The sequence below is a fragment of the Lagenorhynchus albirostris genome, chromosome 12 (assembly GCF_949774975.1).
Source record: "Lagenorhynchus albirostris chromosome 12, mLagAlb1.1, whole genome shotgun sequence".
Taxonomy (NCBI): Eukaryota; Metazoa; Chordata; class Mammalia; order Artiodactyla; family Delphinidae; genus Lagenorhynchus; species Lagenorhynchus albirostris.
In genome coordinates, this window is record NC_083106.1 from 43,309,325 (window position 1) to 43,332,028 (window position 22,704).

Consider the following 22,704-nt stretch of genomic DNA (forward strand, 5'->3'; position numbering starts at 1 on the left):
TGAAGTAGAATCCTTTATCTTTCAGAACATGATTTAGCTTTAATTCTGCTAGAAGGTAGTAGAGTCATTTCAATCTTTCTTTAAAAGAGAAAAAATGGGAATTTGCCCATTCTGAGTCAAAGTGTCAAGGATAAAAGTTCATTCATTCATTCAACAGACATTTGTGTGATATGCTGGAATATAATGGCACAAAGATAAGAGATTTCTCTCAGAAATATTAGAATCTAATAATGAGACACACATGTGTAAACAGATTAGTGCAATAATGTTCACTAAGTAAATACAATACATTAAAAGAAAGCAGCAATCGTAGAGATCAACACAGCAAAGAAATGAACTTCTTTCACAGATCACACTATTTTCTAAACTGCATTGTCTTATCTCTGGGTAAGCAGAAAATGCATGAAATAATGTAATTAGAGTGATATGTTTTAATTTGTAAAAAGAGAAATTTATATATTTATTTTGAAAAAAGAGAGGATAGCATTTTAAAAGGATGCTTTTATAGATATACTGAAAAGAATATGGCGTTGAGAGTTGCAAAGACCTGGTTTAGATGCTGGCTCTTCCACTTAGTAATTTTATAGATTTACTAAAGATCTTTAGCTTTCCTGAAGCTCACTTTTCTTTTTTGTAAACTAGATATGGTACTTGTCCTGAAGGACAGTTGAGACACAGCACAGGTCAGTGCTTGCCATTTGAATGCATGAATGATATAAATACATGTTAATTCCATTCTCTTTTTATGGACAATTTATCATTTTTTCATTTTAACAGTGAATGAGAATTGTTGTTGCTCCACATCCTCACCCATACTTGGGATTATCCGTATTTTAAATTTTAGCTATTCTGGAGGAAATCTAGTAATATTTAACTGTGGTTTTAATTTGCATTTAATTTAATTTAATATGCATTTGCCTGACTACTAAAGAAATTACAGACATTTTCTTATATTTGTTGGCAGTTGGGGTACCCTTGTTGTGAAATGCCTGTTCTGGTCTCTTGCTTATTTTTCATTGGGTTGTTTTATATATTGATTTGTAGATGTTCTTTATATGTATGCTGGATACAAGACTCAACATATGTAATATATTCTTCTACCCTGTAACTTGACTACAGGTAATTAAAGGTGTCTTTTGATAAATGGAGGTTCTTAATTTTAACATGGTATAATTATCAGTCTTTTCCTTTTATTGGTACTTTTCGTGTCCAGTTTAATATAGAGACAATTGATTTATTTCAAAGGTGCATCTCCTTCTGGACTCTGATTTGTGCCACTGATCTTTTTGTCTATTCTCACCCCAATACTACACTATCTTAATTATTACAGACATACAATACGTATTAATACCTAGTAGAAAAAATCCTCCTACTTTTATCCTCCTATTTGAAGAGTGTCTTGCCTGTACCCGGTCCTCTGAATTTTCATATAGATATCTTTAGAATATTTTTAAAGTTCCTTTCTCTCTCTACTCATATACACACACACATACAAATACACACACACTGGGGACATCTCTGGTGGTGCAGTGGTTAAGACTCTGCACTCCCAATGCAGGGGGCCAGGGTTCAATCCCTGGTCAGGGAACTAGATCCCACATGCATGCTGCAACTAAGAGTTCGCATGCCACAACTAAGGAGCCCGCAAGCCGCAACTAAGACCCAGTGCAACTAAACAAATACACACACACTTAAGCACACATATAAACCTACTTGGATTTTTATTGAAACTTCATTAAACCTAAAGGTCAGTTTCAGGAAAATTAACATTTTTAAATGCTGAGTCTTCCAACATGTGAATGTGGCATCGGGCTGCTTTAATTTGTTTTTTATGTCTCTCAGAAATGTTTTATGTTTTTTTCCCATAACTCTTTAATATTTATTGCTCGATTTTAAATATTTTTGATACAATTATAAATTTTTTCAGTTTTATTTCCTACTGCTACTTGTCATAGAACTGTAATTTTTAAAATCTACAGGTAGATATTAGAATTAAATGAGCTTAACAAAGACAACCTTGTTAAACTCATTTATTCTAATATCTATCTGTAGAACTTTGGGATTTTACTATATACACAATCATATCAAATAATAGCAGTTTTATTTGTTTCTTTTAGTAATTTTTCTTTCCTTTCTACACTGATTAGGACCTCTAGCATAAGGCTGACCAGAAATGGTGATAATTCTCATACTTGTTTATTCCTGATCTCAGAAGGAAAGCTTTCAATATTTCCATGGTGTCTGCTATTGGTGTTTTGTAGATAACCTCTATTAGATTAAAGAAATTTTCTTCTATTCTTAGTTTGCCAAAAGACATTTTTAATCATAAACAAATGCTGACTTTAATCAACTGCTTTTCTAGTAAGATGATCATATAATTTTTTCCTTTTATTCTTTTAATGTGGTAAATTCTACTGATTAGTTTTCTAATGTTAAACTAACATTGTGTAATTACAACAAACTCAACTTATTCGTGACATATTATTGTTTGTACATGTTGTTTGGTTAGCTGAAATTAAGAATTCTGATATATATGTTCATGATTGAGGTTGCCCAGAAATTTCTTCTTCATAATTTCCTGTTCATGTTTTGATGTCAAGGTTATGCTGGCCTAATAAATTAAGTTGAAGAGTGTTAAATTTTTTTTTTTTTCTGTTTTCTGAAAAAGCATAAAAGATGTCTATTCGTTAAACATTTGCTAGAGTTAAATAGTGAAACTATTTGGACGTATATTGGAAGGTTTTAAATTAGAGATTCAACTTTTTTCAGTTGTTATGAGATATTCATAATTTCTATTTCTTCATGTCTAAATTTCAACAGGCTGTATTTTTTTCATCCTACTAAGCTTATACGAAATAGTTAAGACGTGAAGCATACATTTATTAGAAATGTAATTATTACCAAAATCTATGGTGCATGAGAGCTGTATTTAAGGGTACTTCTATTTCTTATTAAAAGTTTGCCTTATTAAAATGAACTGCTTTCTGGCATAATTTTCAAAAACAAAGTTGTGTTATTAAAAAGATCAAGAATGTGTTTTATTTCTTTTGAGTTAAAATGAAAAGATGGTTGCAGTGGCATACCTAGTGTATTTGACACCTGAAAGGGACCATTTTTAACACCTCTCCCCCTAAAATATTTTCAGTAATAATCATGAAATAAAATGAACAAAAATTATTATGTCCAGAAAAGAAATGCAGACAGTGCCCATTTTCATTTATTAAATTTTACATAAATAATAATGCTAATAAAAAATTAATAAATGCAAAAAAATAAAGTTTTAATACATTTAAGTACATTGATGTGTTTTTTGGAAAAAGGAGAAAAATATTCATACTTACATTTTGGTCCCCATGGTGATGGTGATGAATAACTCCACTGTGCTTTCTGCTTTAAGCCTTCACTTCTGCAAATATGTCAGTGGCTTTGTCAAATTGATCTTCACATAGTCATGGTCAATAGAACTGGTGTGGCCTCACTCATGGTTGATTGAAGGACACTATTTTAATTTCAAATGTTTCTTTCACATGAAGAAATAGATACACAAGTAATTAGAAAAGCTTTAAAATAAAGATAAGTTTATCAGAGTTTCATAAAAATCCCACTTCATAGTAACTTCCAGAAACTGCAATACTGTCCAGGTCTTTGTTCTTTGGGATCAGCTCTAGCAGCTTTCAAATGTTTCTGCAGTTGAAAAATTTCCACTAAAATACCTTCACCAGAAAATTCATCATAAATTTCTGTTATATTCAGTAAAAGTCTCCAAAGTGTGTAATGGTTACGAATTATTTGAACTTGCTCAGGCCCAGTTCATATCTCTAACTGCTGTGGTACTACTATATAATCCTGTGTTTAAACATAGATTCAAACTAAATTATAGCACAGTGATTATGAAAATGAAAAAAACAGAACTTGGCTGCTTATTCTTGAAATAAACATGTGTAGCTGGGTCCACGTCCAGAGGAGTTAGATTTATTTCCATGTAGACTACAGTGTTTGTTAAAGAACAGGTAACCAAAAAAATGGTAATTCTCAGCTTACATATATATTATTAAATTTCAGTAATGGCAGCAGTTGTTTAGAATTTAGACCAACAAAAAATTTTTTTTCAGAGAGAAGTAGTATGATTGGCATTGCTTAGAATTGTCAGTGCATAGTGATAATAAAAAGTAGGCTGGGGCTTCCCTGGTGGCGCAGTGGTCGAGAGTCCGCCTGCCGATGCAGGGGACGCGGGTTCGTGCCCCGGTACGGGAAGAGCCCACATGCCGCAGAGCGGCTGGGCCTGCGAGCCATGGCCGCTGAGCCTGCAAGCCCGGAGGCTGTTGCTCTGCAACGAAGAGGCCACAACAGTGAGAGGCCCAGGTACCGCAAAAAAAAAAAAAAAAAAAAAAAAAAAAAAAAAGCAGGCTTTTTATTATCATTATTTTATTTTAACCCTTTAAAATTTTCTACACACAAAGCACTCCCTTATTGCCTATACTAGGGGTGGACCACTTGCACCATCCCATCTTTGGTACACCACAGGATGGATGAGAAAAATAATGAGGGAAACTGACAAGGAACATTTTTTTCCTTTTAACCAGCAGGCCCAGTATGTTTCAGAATTAAGAGATTCCATGTAATTATAAGAGTAATAAAGTGGCTTGTTGTCCTATTTCTGGAAATACTCATAAATATACAAATTATATTTCCTTTTGCTCCTTCATTAGGCTTGTTTCAATCATTACACTGCCTCAATTTCTTATCTGCTGTCACTGACAGTGAAGTAATAGAATTAATCTGACGTAATGGGGTGGATAACCAACTAATATACTGAGATTAAAAATTTTGGTAAGGCAAACAAACCTCTGAAGTATTTGAGGTATTTCCTGGCCTTATCAGTCATTTTCAGAACCCTATTAAAAACTGAAGGGAGGCAAAATTATTCTGCTCAATATATGCACATCCTCTTGGATCTAGAGGGGAAATATCTGGGAAATGTAATTAAAAACTTGAGAATCATAATGTGAATCTCAATAGGCTGCAGCAAATGTTAAGTTGCTGGTTCACAGTTTAAAAAAGAAAAAATAACTTAAGATATGGTAAAATTCCAACATCCTAAGAATGTAGTATTGCATAAATTGTAGGAAGCAAAATGAAAACCAGCATTAAATCATTTTGCAGTCAGACTTTAACCAAAATGACTACACCTTTTATGTGTTCTATGCTTTACTGACAAATTTTATTCAAAGAACTAAACTACATGTTTCTTCATAGTCACAAAATAAATAGAAGAAATGTCTATTTGGTGCTTCCTGTTTGGTTCTGTTAATGGAGGAATGTTCCCTCCTGCTGTAGCAATTGAGGATGTTTGTATTCTTGACCCCTCCCACAGGGAAGCAGGAAAGAACCTGAACTCTGATGACCAGCTGTACTTCTGGCTTTGATATACTGCTCTGGCCTCCGTGGAGGAGGAACAGACTTGAACTTGTACTAAAAGAAGTGAAAATGCCAATCAAGAGTCTGACTTTAGCAGCCATGTCTCTAAGCTTCTTGTGTAAGAACATAATTTCTTAATAACACACATAATGGTTTCAATCATCCTCAAAATTAGGCAGATAAAGTATACAATAAGGCATTTTCTAAAAACTATGTAAAATGGCCAATGAGGTATGAAGCATACACCAATAATGGGCCCATTGATAACAAATAGAAATACTTACTGGGAGCATTCTGTAGTCAAGTATTATGAGAATGCTTTAAAGTTCTAAACTCTAAATACCCTGTAATCCCAATGATTTCTATCCCTTGGACACCAGTTATGGTTCTTCCAGCAAATCATTTGTCCAAGATCCTGATGATAAAATCCATCTTCCTCGAATTCTACCTTTTCTGGAACCCCAACACCATACAAGATCATTCAGGGTCAGTTATAAGCTCTCCAGGTCACATATGGAAGTTTAAAAGTTTATTCTAACCCTGTCCCTTAACCTAACCCTCCTCCTCTTTCTTACCTGTTTCACCTTGTGATGGAAGAAAGGGAGAAATCCATGAAACACCTATTTTAATTTTCTACTAGGAGATAATCTCCTGAAGTCTTTGACTCACCTCTTTTAGTACCTAAGAGCTAATAGATTACTCTTTGCGTTGTGCTGGGTAACTAGGCAACTGAGGAAAACAGCGTCTGTTCTGGAGAAGATGGCACTATACCAGCTGAAGATACCTTTCCCTAACTTTTCCCTGTTCTTTCCTCTTCTTACTATCTGCACTGTAAACCCCTTTAGAATCCACCAATCCATTTTCCCTGAAGTGATAAGGCCTACGTAGAAGGCCTGCATATTTGAAGATCATATAAATGACCTCCAACATGAGTCTCAAGGCTACAGTTTAGTAAATGTGAACCGTCATGAAAATCTAACTCCCTGACTGTCATCATTTTGAAGAGTCTACTTAGGGTTATATTTCTATTTGGCCCTTCCCTTTTTCCACTGGAGTGGATTTAGGAAAATATATTTATTTTCTCACCTGTCTAGTAATTTTCTGCTTCATTTTGCTCTTACACCCTATTTCCCCCATTTAGATTTAGATATATTTCACTTTTCTTTCCATGAAGTCTCCATCCTAATTCATGCCCCATGCTCAGCAGTAAATTTTAGGGAGAACCCAATATCTACATTTGACAAATGAAGGGAGAATGTAACAGTTTCCTTGGCCAAGCAAGAGAGACAGAGTATGACTGTAGTGAGTCAGGATTTGGGCACCTCAGCAGCAGCCAAAAGACATCTAGACTGCCACAGCACTAGATGAAAGTACACGGCAGAGAGTGGGACAGATGGTCAAACAGGGTTATGTTGTCACCATTTAAATATTATCAACAAGATCTAAAGAAGTAAGAAGATCACAATAACTTCCAAAAGATTTCATCACATCGGCACAAACAGCTCCTAAGATATTTCAAACATCAAAGGTTTTTCTTTCACAGAAAGAGTTGAAGAGAAAACTTACCTCAGATTTTCCTTTCTTCTGTGTAGGCTCTTGCTTCTCAGCCTTCTGCTTTTGTGTCCTCTGAGCTCCTTCAGGATGAGGACTCTCTCCCAGTTACTATAGTGATGGGCCAGGAAAATATCTGAATGCATGCTGTAAGTCAGACAACAAATTATAAATGGGTTGGCATTTGACAAGGCAGAACTATAAAAACAGAGAGTAGTGGTCTTTACTGCAAGGCAGAGGAAAATTACATAACACGTATCAGAGCATCACACTGTGACAAAACAGAAGTCGTATAAACATCTTAACTTTTTTTTTGTGGTACACGGGCCTCTCACTGTTGTGGCCTCTCCCACTGCGGAGCACAGGCTCCGGACACGCAGGCTCAGCGGCCATGGCTCACGGGCCCAGCCGCTCCGCGGCATGTGGGATCTTCCCAGACCGGGGCATGAACCTGTGCCCCCTGCATTGGCAGGCAGACTCTCAACCACTGCTCCATCAGGGAAGCCCTAAACATCTTAACTTTCAGGAGTCCATCTATCTCCCCCAGTTGCAACACAGTGCATTAGGTTTTATCAAAAATGATGAAAGGGGCAAGGAATTTGATGGAGCGTCGGAGACAGTACCCAGAAGAAGTCATGATTAAACTGAGATGTGAAGGTGGAGTAAGATTTAGCTACTCTATGAAAAGGTAGGGACTGACTATCAAGTGCAAAGGCCAGTGAACAGGAGAGAAGGACATTTTCAAGAAGCTAGGAGTTTACCAACATGTCTGGAGTGAAGAAGGTGAAGGGGAAAGAATCAAAAGAGGTTGAGAAGGTAAGTGAATCAGGCAGAGCCTTACAGGCCATGTTCAAGGTACTGCATATGCTCTATGGGCCACAAGAAGGCATTGTAGGATTTTAAGTAAGACCAAGATATGATCAGATTTTCATTTCACATTCCCCATTTTCCCTCTCCGTTTTCTGTCACGGGCTTTTATCCTAATAATTTCTTGCACATTTAATCCTGAATTGGCATCCACTTTTTGTATAATTTATACTAACGTAAACTAACAGAATTTTTAGAAGTAAATGAGTTAAGATATCTGCACAGTACTTTTTTTCTTAAGAAGCTCAATCAATTTCACAGGCACTTTTAAACACATTGGTTAGTGTAATTAGTTTCAGGAAGTCACCTACAGCACAATCAAATACCAGTCTTCCTGGGCTGGATGTTATTTCAGGTCATTCAGCTCTATATTTGATTGCACTGTTGTGGTAAAGATTATCTGATAAATTGAAGGGATAATGCTTCACCAAAAAGTACTTTTCAAAAATTCTGTTTATCTAGTAGAGCGTGGATCATTAATTGAAAACTGTGTAAAAAACAATTTCTTAAGTCCAGCCCCAGGGGAGGGTTGCTGTCCATTTATTGTTAGACACAGATATCTGAAATGGAAGTATAAACTTGAAAATTATGAATTACTATTTTGATAAAAACAATGATAACATTTTCTATCAGAACTTTCCTTATCACTGTTATCTTCTTACTGGGATATTAGGGTAGTAATTTCATTCCTTTGCTGGTGCAAGATTATTGAATTCCTTGTAGACAAGACATAGTATATTCTATATAATAGGGTATTCAGGCAGATGGTTAAATCACTAATGGTTACACCACTGATTTTAAATCACGTAGATCATTATAAGTTAATGATCAGCCTATAGAAAGTCTCTAGTTATGAGTCACAGGCCAATCTGATGTAACATTTAGGACCAGTTGGAAAGTCTTTGTAGAAAGATCCATGATCTCAACCATGAACCCAACCATGAGCCGGATAATGAACCTAACTCAGAAGCAGGCTTTGGTCCTACTGTCTCCCATTTGACCTTCTATTTTCCAGACTCAGTCTGAACTACTTTCAGAATAAATTTCTAAGATTTATAAAATTAAGAGATTTATTGATATAAACTTTAAGCATTGAGTCTCAACTTTAGATGTAATTCAGTGCACTTGAAATTTTCAGACAGAATGTAGTGACTCCAAACCCACTAAAGGAGAATCAGAGTGTTTAATGGGGGATAGTGTCATCAGTATTTTTTAAAGCACCAGATATAATTCTGATGTGAAACCAGCATTATGAGACATGGCTTTGGAAGCTATCAGTTACCTAATTTTATGCAGTATAACATAGTGCTTTAGAGTATGGGTTCTGGCGATAAACAGCCTGGGATCAATTCCTCAGTCCCTTTTACTAGCTTCATGAGCATCAGTAAATTACTTAATGTCTCTGTACCTCATTTATTCAATATCCAGTGTATATTTGTTGAGTGCCAGGCTCTGTTCCAGAGGTACCAGTGAACAAAACAGATGGAATCCCTGCCCTGTGAGGTTTACATTCTAGAGCAAGGACACTTTGGTGGGGGAGGGGGATTGAGAGAGTATGTGAAGATTAAACAGATCTTATATGTAAGGTGCTTGGAACCGTGCCAGGCACAAAATGTTCAACAAATGCTATCTGCCATTTCCTTATTTTACCAATGAGGAAACTGATATCCAGAGAGGGGGAGGAATCTGCCCAAGTAACTAAGAGAGGAGAAGACAGGAGGCAAATCCAGGCTACCCTCACGTCACCTCCCTCAGCTCACTCCTAGAAGAATTTCAGTCTGGGGCTGCAAGACAGATGCTAAAACAATGGGGCCAGAACCTGCCTCTTGACACAGATTCCTGTACCTGAACGGAGCTCTTGCTGGTGCCATATATCAGAAGCAAATATTGCTAAATGCAACTTTTATTTGGCATCCCTAAGGACATGGAAGATAAAGCGCTAAAAGAACTCATCTTGTTTGTAGCACCAGCCAATTCTTTAAGACTCCTTATAACAGTCACTGAGGGGCTATCTACTGTTCTCCATTTATATTATGAATCAGTAAAGAATGACTAAGGAAAATGTAAAAGGAAACTACAAAATGTATTTTTGATACCATTTAATATAAAACAATAATTATTAAAATCTCCCTCAAATAAAATGGTAAGATCTTGTGAATAAAGCAAATCTGATGATTTCCCCTAATATATTTAAGCCAGAGCATTACTTTAAAGCATTTAAGAGTCAGATGGAACTTAAGAAGCTTACAGGAGACCAGAAGGAAAGCAATAATTGAAGAGGAGAAAATGTATTATTGGAATAACTTATCTGAGTCAAACTCTTATGAGACGTCCAAACATTTCTTCTAACCCTTTATTAGAATAACTAATATTTGTTTGCATTACAAGATAACTATAAAGATTAAAATCCATATGATGTGACTAAGCTCAAACTTGTTCCCATGACCCTCAAGTCTTAAAAAAAAAAAGGGCTTCCCTGGTGGCGCAGTGGTTGAGAGTCCACCTTCCGATGCAGGGGACAAGGGTTCGTGCCCCGGTCCAGGAAGATCCCACATGCCGCGGAGCAGCTGGGCCCGTGAGCCATGGCCGCTGAGCCTGCGCATCCGGAGCCTGTGCTCCGCAACGGGAGAGGCCACAACAGTGAGAGGCCTGCGTACCACAAAAAAAAAAAAATTAATTAAGAATTAAATTTGAAGTTGAGTAAAGTAAGGAGGGGCAATCAATTTAAACATGTTGCAATTCATACTAGAATCTATTTGAAAAACCTAATTTGTTCTGTCTTATGATAACACAGCAAAATTTTTTTTGATCCTTATTATGAAAGCATATGAACTGGAAAAGAAAAAGACAAAATAGTAAATCTTGTTTTAGTATAAGAGATTACGTTGATAGAAAAAAAATGGGGAAAAGGAAATCATCAAGGCAGTAGCTGAGAGCCTTGAAAACAAAGATAAGTAAAGCGAAACTTGATATAAACCATGAGAAAATTGCTCTGTACCTAGGAGGGTTTACGTATATGTATCATTAATTTCTCTATGAATTTTATCTCTAATTCAGGATATGAGTTAGCAAAGTTATTGGGATAGTAAGTCCTAAACCTATTATTATAGTCAACAGAGTAGGTACAATAAATGACCAGATGACAGGCATGTTCATGAACTTAAAGCCAAAAAGTTAGAGTCTGTGCTTTTTAAGAAAGCAATAACTAAATCATTTGATCAACTATACACAGAAATTAATGCTTCAACTAAGAGAAAAGGAAAAGAAAGCCTATTGAAACTTGAGCTTTTCAACTAGAAAACGAAAACAGAAGGCCTATGTCTGAATCTGGTGGTTATTCACTCTTTGTGGCTTGAATTACTCCACCTCTGCTTGCAATTAACTTATAAAGGATTTATGTGCAAAGAGCAGTTAAAGACGCTCACACATTTATGGGTGTTATGTAAGCAATCATTATTACTAACCAACAAAAAGATATAGGGAGAGCTCTAATCAAATTCACCAAGTGCTGCATAAACCCATTTAGAAAGCAGTGTGATGATTTACTATGGTTTGGCTTCATTTAAAAATTGGGTTGTAAAAGTGCAAACTATATATTATTTTTCCAGGGCTGCCATACAAAGTACCATAAACTGGGTGGCTTAATACAATAAAAATGTATTGTCTCACAATTCTGGAGTCTAGAAGTTCAAAATCAAAGTGTTGGCAGGACTGTGCTCCCTCCAAGCCTCCAGGGAGGATCCATTCTTTGCCTCTTCCAGCTTCTGGTAGCCCCAGATGTTCCTTGGCAGATAACTCCAATCTCTGCCTCTGTCTTCACAGGGCTGTCTCTTTAGAAGGACATGAGTCATACTGGCTTAGGGGCCTACCCTACCTCAGTATGACTTCATCTTAACTAATTACATCTGCAACATTCCACCTCCTAATAAAGTCACATTTGGAGGTACTAGGGGTTAGGACATCAACATATTTTTTTTAACACAATTCAATCCATAATAATCTGTAACTGCTGTTTGGCATACATATTCTGTCTACAGAAAAGAAAAAAAAAAGGTTAATGTATATAAACCAGAAAAACATAAGAGAGTAAGTTTCTCCATTACTGTCTTTAAAGATTTATAGATTGATGTTCCAGTTTCTATTTCCAGAGTAAACCATATTACAGATGGCAATAGGTTTCTCCTCTTAGAGTCTCCCTCCTATACCTGGATTACCCCTGGCCCCCCACCAACCACTCCTTACTCCTTCAGTGCTTTCCTGAAATGCTCCTTCCTCTTCACCATCAGATCCTTTCTGTCCTTTAAGGACCAGCTATGTCATCCTTCAGGAAGGCTGCTCTGACCAGTGACTGTGCCCATAGCGACTTACGTTCCTCCAAACCCTTACAGTGTTTATGCCCGAATTATTGAACTGGTTACCATCTTACTGGTATTTTTCAAAATGTATTTATGTAGTTAAAACAAAAATGTAATACATTACATACTCCAAAGCTGAAAAAGTAAAAGAAAAAAAAGTCCTCTCATCCCTGAACCCCACATTCCCTGGACCTCCACACATCACCTAGCTCTCAGCTCAGTCATCTCTTCTGCAAAATCAAAACTTGGACTAGATGATCTCTAAGGTCCTTTTCAGACTGAAAGCACTAAGGTCCTAACACAGAAGATTTTAAAAATGAGGGATAGCTCATTGTGGTGGTTGATATACTCTAGAATCAAACAGAAACTGACTTAGAAAACTCAGTTCTACCTCTTTCTATCTCATTTCTTGTTTCTAACTTCCGCCAGCCACTGTTCTAGGCCCTGACAATGCAGCAGCAAATAAAACTGTCAAGGTCCCTGCCCTCATGGTGATTACATTCCTGTAGGAGAGACAAACAATTTAAAAAAATACATAAATGTATGAGTAAATAATATGATTTTGGATGATAATTACCACGCAGAAAAGTAAAGTAAGGCAAGAGATTAATGAATGAGGGGGTGTAAAAGATATTTTAAATAGTTTGTTGGGGTACATTCTCTGGGAAGTGCTATTTGACAGAGAGTGAAAAGGTCTGGAGAAGTGCATTTCAGAGAGAAGCAGCAGCATGAGTAAAGGCCCAGAGACAGGAAGGCAGATGGTCAGAGCACAGGTCTGCTACTTACTCTTTTCATTTTATTTTAGAGATAGGTCATTGTGATCTTTTTCATTCTTTTATACAGGTGGCTTTTTTTTCTATTGTATGCATGTTCCATGGTGTTTTTAATAGTCCTCTATTGATAGGCATTTGGGTTGTTGCCAATCTTTTGTTGTTACAAGCAAAAAATTACAAACATGAAATTGTCAGCACAGCCTGCTGGAATGGAACAGACTCTGAGCTGGAAACAAAGCTCTGTCTTTCTCTCTCTTTTCTTGTCTCTCTCTTTATTTTGACTGCATTTCACTGACTGTTTTAGGTACTAGGAATATAGCAGTGAGCTAGATGTCCAGGTCCCTGCCTCAGGATACTTATATCCTGATGGGAGAGAGACACATTATGAAAATGAACATACATGTAAAAAAGATATGGTTTTGGATTGTGACAAATGATGTAAAGAAAATAAAGCAGGACAAGGGAACAGTAAATGGCAAGGTTGTGGGTTCTCTTCCAGATATATTGGTCAGGACAGGCTTTGAGAAGGTGGTATTTGAGTAAGACACGAATAATGTGAAGGGCCAGACATGCAAAAGCCTAAGGAAGAGCATTCCAGACAGAAGGAGCAGCACATGTAAAGACCTGAGGCAGGAAAGGGCTTGGCACACTGGGGGAACAGCCAGAAGACACCGTGGTTGGGAGCACACCCAGCCAGATGGAAGGAAACTGGAGCTGAGGCTGGAGGCACAGGCAGCGTGGGGCACAAAGGCCCTGTGGCCATAGGGCACACTTGGACTTGTTCTAAGGAAGCCATGGAGAGAGCCATTGTAAAAAAGAATTACACGTTCTGATTCATGTTTTGGAAAGCTCACACTGGCTGTGTGTGGAAAGGACACTATGAAGGGGATGAGTAGAACCAGGATACGCGTCTTGCTGAAGTCCAGGCAAGAGTTGATGGTGGTGTATCTTTATCTATCTATCTATTTATCTATCTATCTATCTATCATCTATCTATCTATCTTATCTACATCTATAAATAGAGTGGGTTTGATAAATATTGTGAGAAGTGTACACATTTAGGACAAAAAAAAGCTGTTGGTGGACTGAATGCCAGTAATAAAAAAAAAGAGGGAAATAAAGGATGACTCCCAGGTTTTTTGTTGTGAACAACTGGGTGAATGGACTGAGATCAGGAAAACTGGGGTAGGAGCACAGCTGCAGGACACGGGTGGGAATACCAAAAAGAATATAGTTTAGAGTTAGAAACCTATTAGGCATACAGATGAAGTTTTAGGGGAATGGCTGGATATAAGAAGAGGACCTCGACAGTGGTGATCATTTCGTCATGGATAGAATGAGTACCCATAGGGAAAGGAAACAGTGAGGTAGAAAAGTCATTTGAGACCAGATTATAGGAAGTCCTGAGCATGATGCTGAGGAGCTTAAAATTTCTCTACATGGGCAGCGGGAAGCTGATGAAATTGTGTGTGTGTGTATGTGTGTGTTATCAATAAAGTTTGGTGTTTGGATAAAAGTAATACACGTTTACTATTTAAAAATTGAATTTTTATAAGTTTTTAGGATGAAATAATATCAAACTTAGAGAAAGCAAGAATGGTACAAAGAACCCCTGTCTACCCTTTACCCTGATTTACCAATTATTACTATTTGCCACATTTGCTTTATTTTTCTCTTTTCTTTCTCTGTATAACATATGTATTATTTATATAGACATACAGAAATAGACATATAGATATGCATGTGTATGTATACACACATACACATTTATATATACTCACATGTATATACACACATTTTTTTTCTGAACTAATTGAGAGTAGTTAATCCTTTTACCCCTTAATAGTTCAGTGTGTATTTTCCAAGAACGAAGGCATTCTCTTTTATTACCGAATTACAATCTTCAAATTCAGGAAATTTTAATCCATGTAATTCCAATTTTGTCAATTGTCCTAATAATGACCTTTATAATATGACAATTTTTATCTTGTAGAACCAAATCCAGGACCATGAATTGTGTTTTATTTTCTTGTCTCTTTCATGTCCTTTAATCTGCAAAGTTCTTCAGCCTTTATTTTTTACGACATTGACAGTTTTAAACAGTATGTTAAAAATACCTTATTATTGAAAAATCACTAAGGTCAATGAGAAGGAGGTGTATGGGTAAGAGACAGCATAAAATAAGGGGCAGAGAGGAGACCTGGAAACAGGCCTCCTTGAGGTGATGAAGCCTTAGTGAGATGGGAGAGAAGGGGGCCCACATGGGAAATTCAACAGCATTTAGAGCCCATTATGTGTGAAAAGTATAGAAATGAAAGTTTGATTTTAGCTTGGGCCATTCAATGGATGGTGACAAGGATTATAAGTAATAGATTTTGTCCTTTGTTTGATTCTAGGTTGAAGGAGGATAACCAATTTTGCTTTTGAGTGCTAAGTAGATCTATGTATTATGCAGTTGGAAATAAGACACAGAGCTCAGGTGAGATGTCTAGGATGGAGAAGGATTACCTAAAGAAGAATAAACCTAAATAGTCTATCTTCTGCTTAGCTTTCCATGTCCCAACTGAGCCCTGTACACAGCAGATACTTATTACGGATTGTAGACTGACAACCATCTCATAGTAGCTTAAGGGAAAGGGAAGGGGTGGCCAAGTTTTCTTCCAGGCAGATGAGGGCTGGGAGGACTCTGGGGATTTCCCTGCAGAAACGAGGAAGCCCTGAGCAGATCAGGTCGGCTCCTCCCCTGTTGCTGAGAATCAAACAGGAATTAACAGGGTGCCAGAGGAACGAAGCTTTGTACCAGGTTCACGATTCCCCATCCAGAATTTCCAAATCCAAAAAACTCTGAAGATGTTTTTGTATCTCATTTGGCAGCAAAACTTGACCTGAAGTGATCCTGAGGCTCTCGATAGTGTTTATTTATCCCAGTCACTGTGAATATTCATACTTTTCCCCACATGCCTATTAATGTATTTGATAATTAAGAAGTGCTGCCTCAGAACTCACTGTGTAGTACTCAATTCATGGTATATCCGCCCTATATACCTCCTTTCTAAAAACCGAAAAACTCTGACTATCCAACTCATGGGACTGTAAAGGTTTCAGATGAGGAAATGTGGAAGTGTATTTAAAAAGTAGGGGTAAATACTTTGCAACCTAGACTGACACCTTTAAATGAACATTCCACCCATGAATATGTGAGTGAGCTCACAGAAGACTCCCCAGGCTTTGGCACAATTACATCTGGAACTACTGAGAGGACCTTGGTTTCTCCTGTTTTGACTCACTTCTCCTCACTTCAGCATCTTTGGCTCTTTGCTTGATTTTATCCCTTAGCAACCATTACAGGCCTGGCTCACCATTTAATCCAAAGCCCTCACTCTCCTTCAGGATATGGTTTTGGCTATTTGATCTCTGGCCCTCCTGAATTGTAACTGCCTCTACAAAAAGGGGCTTAGACTTCCCTGGTGGTGCAGTGGTTAAGAATCCGCCTGCCAATGCAGGGGACATGAGTTCAATCCCTGGTCTGGGAAGATCCCACATGCCGCGGAGCAACTAAGCTCGTGCGCCACAACTACTGAGCCTGCGCTCTACAGCCCGCAAGACACAACTACTGTGCCACAACTACTGAAGCCCGTGTGCCTAGAGCCTGTGCTCTGCAGCAAGAGAAGCCACCGCAATGAGAAGCCCGTGCACTGCAACGAAGAGTAGCCCCCGCTCGACACAGCTAAAGAAAGCCCGCACACAGCAACGAAGACCCAATGCAGCCAAAGATAAATAAATAAAATAAATAAATTTATTTTTTTAATAAAAGGAGGCTTATCAGCCCCTCTCTGCATCAGCCCTCCTCCACCCTCACTGTTCTAAGCCTTATAGGACCCATCACGTACACCGGTCCCCCCAGGACAGTCTCCTACTGTCCTGTCCCTCACATTGGGGGGTTGGGAGGGAGTGTGCAAAAAAGAATCAGACCATCCAGCTGGTCATTTGTTGGCTCATCGTTTATTCATTCATTCAAGAAATATATATTGAATGTCTACAGTGTGCCAGATGCTGTGCTAGGTTCTTAAAGTTTGGCAATTAACAGACATATTCGATGTCATCATTGCATTTACAATCTTCCAAGGGAAACATATTAAATTAATAATTAACTACAATTGTTAAGTGCTACAAATGGGGATACAGAGTGCAGTGAGGGTGTATAAGGAGGGGGAGGGTCCGACTTGGTGTAGAGGCTCAAGGAAGTCTTCCCTTCCTCACAAGAGGAAGACTTGTGAGTTGAGATGAGAGGGTGAGTAGGAGGTAGCCGGGTGAAAAGGGTGAGGAAGGCAGAGAGGATGGGGTAGAGAGAATTCCAGGCAAAGCAAACTGCACAAAAAGGACCCAAGGCAGGAAGGAACTTTGCCTAAACGTGCAAGTGAAAGCCTTCACTGTAGCTAGAAGGGAGAGAGAGAGGGCCAGCAGTGAGGTCTTTACCCTAAGAGATAATCAGCCACTGGGCAGGTGTGGAGGCGGGGGGTTGGTTAACTAAGGATGTGAACTAATCAGCTACTACTTATCACGTCTCTCTGGGTGTGAAGTGGAGAAGAGATTGGAAAATCAAGGTTGAATGTATGAAGAACAGAATAATACAGTTCTTCCCTCTTGCGACACATAGACATTTAATAGAAGAGGTAACACAGAAACATATTGAATGAGCATGACCCTGAGCAGGACTTGACCTCCCTGCTCCTGAAACGGTGAGTTACACAGTCTAGCTCCACATGGCTAAGGCCAGGGATTTCAGGAAGGCCTGGCCATCTCCAGGGAAGAAGCGGAACAAGACTCCCTCTCCAGGTGGGTCCTCAGGACGGCCTTTGACCTCCAAGGGAGAAGCCTGCCCCAGAACAGTTTGTCTGCTGTCTCCCTCTTTATGCTGGCACTTACGGCCACTCCAAAACCTTCAGCCTGACCACTTCAGTAATCCAACTACCATTCTACAACCAAAGAATGCTCTATCTCTTAGGACCTTGCTCCATATTTTGTATTTGCACAGTATCTGAATTAAAATCGTACTTGGGATGATTTCACCTTTAAGTTTGCTGCCCATAATCACTCATCATTTAACCCAAGAAAAGATGGCCATGAAGTTTGCATTAAGAATCATAATCATATGTTATCATATATAAACTACTTCACTCAAATAGAGCAGGATTTACTCTGGCTTACTTCCATATTCCAAGACTTTAATGCTGCCTGTTGGCAATAGGAACACTGCTGGAATTCATTCTTGAACAGAACTTTTTCTGAACTGGAACTCTACACTAAAAAGCAGTGAAGAAAACTTGTTACCATTCATTTATTTTGGACTTAAATTCAAAGGGTGGGAGGAATGGGGGAAGGACAATAGTTCTTTGACACTAGCAAGTTAGTAGAAGGCCAAAAACCTCATTTTTTTAGACTTGATAGCCTGCGGCAGAATAGTCAGGAAAACATTCTTGCAAAGTAGATCTTCAGCAGGAAGGGAAAGATAAGATAAATATATGTAATGAAGCATATTAAGCAATTGCAAATGTTGTACCTGGACCCTCTGAATTCTAAAAATTCCCAGCTCTTCACTCATGTGGAATTTGATCAAAAAGTGAAAAACTTATATATTCAGAAGTTAAAGGAACTTGCACATTTGAAGTTGGACTTTTTTGTTTTCATTTTTGCATTTGTATGAAAATAATATTCAAATATGGCATGAAATGAGTATTGTACTATTAAGGAATATTCAGATTCCCAAAATAGTAACAGCCACTTAAAATGTACTACTTGAAACTTACTATTCAAACATGACTCTATTACTTTCACTTGTTCTCTAATTGTGACTTGAGGTCCCAAAGGACTACAGCAACCTCTGCAGTAGTTTAGTCTGAATAAAATGTCTTTCTGAAAGATGTGAAGGCGTGTCTACACTTTCTTAATACTGTACACATCTTCCTAAGAAAAATTTACACTTTTTTTTCTGGGCTAAGATTTAGGAATAACTGCCAAATTAAAAATAAATGGTTTGAACAAAAGCAAATTATTAGCAGACCAGCAGTTTATGAAAATTCCACAACTCGATTTCCATGTGATGTTCCACATTATGCCTGCCCAGAGCCAACCACTGCCAAAACACTAGCAATCTCAGAAAACAGCAAAATGTGCTAACTTTCTTTTAGACCATGTTAATTTTACTTTCTCAACTTCAGTATTCACAGTATACTATGGAACTTATTTCGACATTAATAACTATTAAAGATATCCACTGAAAGATTACCTTGGACCTCTTAGGTGAGAAAAAAAAGAGTTGTGAATGGTTTTGTTCAAATTTTGGAGATTTTATTCGGTACAAGTTGAATGAGAGGAACCTCCCTCATCTCTCTGTCTCTGTCTCATCTCTGTCTTTATCTCTACCCCTATCCCTATACCTAATCTAGATCTATCTACATCTATATATTTATGAATTATGTCTTCTCTGCTTATAATGTCTTCTGGCTCATTTAGGAAAAAGGAAGCAACTCACTCACATTCTAAAGTAACTTAAATACATGCTGCTGTAGCTGCTGCATTAGCTAAAAGACTTAATAACACCAAAGAAAAACCCCAGGTAAAAATGGTAACATCCCCAAATGATTTTTCCAAAGCATGAATCCAATTATGTCATCCTTACCCTACCAAAAACTCAGAGGTTCTCATCACAGAATAGAATCCAGCTTCCTTACAGCCGTCAAAGCCTTGCATGGTCTGCCTACCCCACCTCTCTGACTTCACCTCCTCAGTAAAGTTAGTTTACTACTCAAGACACCTACTCTTTGTTGATTAGACTTGTCTCAATCTTAGCTCTTTTGTTCCTTCTGTTAATAATGCTTTTCCCACGTTCTCACCATTCAGTTCTAACTCAAAAATCACCTCCACACAAAGGCCTCTTCTTACTACTTTAGCCCTAATCACTTTTTTTTTTATTTTGGCTGCATTGGGTCTTCTTTGCTGCGCGTGGGCTTTCTCTAGTTGCGGCGAGCAGGGGTTACTCTTCTTTGTGGTGTGCGGGCTTCTCTTGTTGCGGAGCATGGGCTCCAGGTGCGCAGGCTTCAGAAGTCGTGGTGCATGGGCTTAGTTGCTCCGCAGCATGTGGGATCTTCCCGGACCAGGGATCGAAGCTGTATCCCTTGCATTGGCAGGCGGATTCTTAACCACTGTGCCACCAGGGAAGTCCCAGCCTTAATCACTTTTGAAACTGACTTTCTTTAGAGCATTTAACAGTCACCCCGATTACCTTTTTATAAGTTTTTATATTTATTGTCTCTCTCTGCACACCAGAAAGTAAACTCCTAATAGTCAGGGATTTGGCCTGCCTTATTCAAAGCTATATCCCCAGTACCTAGAACATACTAGAGATTTCAGAAATATTTCTTTACTGAAAAAATGTTTCCAAGATGATGAGATTGAATGAAAGGGTTTATCTGTCTTACACATTGTAAGTATAACTCTAATATACCTTGTTTATCATTGGTTTACAATAATCATGAAGAGATGGTTTGCTAAGAAAAAGCAAAACTGATGAGATTATGGAAAATTTTTCATCAGTGGAGTCCTAGTTTATGGAATTCCACTTCTAAAGAGGTTTCTAATGATAATGTTCTAGCTATTTTTAGAATGAAAATAAAATGCAGCTTCCAATTCTCTTATTCCCCTTAAGTAAATCCATTTGTAGCTTTGAGTTAAAATTGTTCTGTTCCAGGGTTTAGTCATGCATTGAAAAATAACTGAAACTAATGGTATCAAAAAACATACCAATTTCCAGGAGATAAATTATTGTTTTCTGAAAACCTAAAAGCTTTTCTTGTTTAAATATTTAAATTAAGGCAGTTATATTTTATTTTCCATGTGGAGTTTCCTGCCTTCCCTTTCTACACACTGGCTAATTTAGCCATTGAATCACATCTCATCTTATATAAAGACCCTGAAATTAAAAAATGTTTGGGATAAAGTCGGCAAATTTTAAACAGGAAAAAATAAATGCATGCTGTTAGAGTTCAATAGGACGCCGATGGCAGAACACAGTACTTCACAGTGAGCCTCAAAGCCCCCCAAATACAGCACAACTCACATTCCAGCCTTCTTCCCTCCCCCTTCTCCCCCCTGCCCATGCCACTCAACTTTGTCTATACTTGCCCATTTCCCATCCTCTCCTCTAACACCTTTCTTCTTCCTTCAAGTCCCAGCTCGTGTCCCCTCTTCTATAAAACTCTTTCCAAACCCCCCAGGCAATCACTAGGTCTTTCCCCTGTGCTCAGCACTCAGACTGTACTTGGTAAAACATGCCTAACATTCACCTTTTCAAACTTCAGTGTAATGTCCTCCATCCCATTGGATAATCTCTCGAGCAGGAACAGTGTCTTTATCCTGGAAGCCTCCACACCTACACTTACTTACTGGGAAGTGCTCAATAAGTAGTTGGTATTCAATTCATTTCAGCATACTTCCAGGTTCTGAGAGGGTACGTTCTGCATATATTATTTTATTCTGCATTGGTAGCTGTTAATACAGATGGGGTGGGAGAAGATTAGGGGAGGGACTTGTTATGCTCCAGTCTCCTCTTTTCCTTATATTCTCCCTCTGGCCTCAAGATGGGGCCAGCGACCACTGAATAGACTCTGGGCTGAGGTTCTGACTTGCTCAACTACCTCTAACACCATGAGTAAGGTATTAGCTCTCAGGTCTTTTCACTGACATCTTACCTCCATTTACAAATACTTCTTCCATCTACTCTCAGTCCTCAAGGACTCTTGTACCCTAAAGCTTTTCAAGTCCCCTATTTAGGGCTTTCCTATTCCTTAACACTTCTATTAATACATTTAGACCCCAAAGTTCAATCTAAGAAGGTTGGTTTAGTTATTTACATTACTTTAACTAGTGTATAAATACAGGCGCCTTTATATTTTATTTTATTTTATTATTATTATTTTTTTTTGCGGTACGCAGGCCTCTCACTGTTGTGGCCTCTCCCGTTGCGGAACACAGGCTCCAGACGCGCAGGCTCAGCGGCCATGGCTCACGGGCCTAGCCACTCCGCGGCATGTGGGATCTTCCCGGACCGGGGCACGAACCCATGTCCCCTGCATCGGCAGTCGGACTCTCAACCACTGCGCCACCAGGGAAGCCCAGGAGCCTTTATATTTTAAAAGGAATCGGTCACCTGCAATGAAATTCTAATAAATAATTTTTAACTTGGAAGCTAGCTGTGTTTTTGCTAACTGCAGCATCTCGCTTCTAAGCCTTCCATATAAAATAACTTTTTATAAAAAATAGACATACTTATTAACTATTCACTAATTACTAACTTGCATATTGTGACAGTTAATTTTATGTGTCTTTTGACTGCACTGCTTGACTAAACATTATTTCTGGGTGTTTCTGTGAAGGGTATTTCTGAATGAGATTAATATCTGAATCGATGAACTCAGTGAAATAGATTGCCCTCCCTAATGTGAGTGGGCCTCATCCAATCCATGGAGAGCCTGAATAGAACAAAAGGGAGAGGAAGAAGGAATTCACTCTTTTTCCCGGGCCTCATGCTTGAGCTGGGACATCTCATATTCTTCAGCCCTTGGACTGGGATTTACACCATCCACTCCCCTGGTTCTCAGGCCTTTGGACTCAGACTGAATTAAGCAACTGGCTTTCCTGGGTCTCCAGCTAGCAGATGGCAGATTGTGGGACTTCTCAGCTTC

General features: G+C 38.3%; 1 long non-coding RNA gene across 1 annotated transcript in view; it reads right to left on the reverse strand.

Annotated features, from left to right (window-relative positions):
• Positions 1-3,347: 3,347 nt before the first annotated feature.
• LOC132530878 (uncharacterized) overlaps positions 3,348-22,704 on the reverse strand; it is a 30,892-nt gene continuing 11,535 nt past the window's right edge. Inside the window, exons 3-4 of the long non-coding RNA XR_009543939.1 lie at positions 6,985-7,116; positions 3,348-3,520 (exon numbers count right to left, since the gene is read on the reverse strand). This is a non-coding gene — a long non-coding RNA (uncharacterized LOC132530878). The remainder of the gene's footprint in view (positions 3,521-6,984; positions 7,117-22,704) is intronic.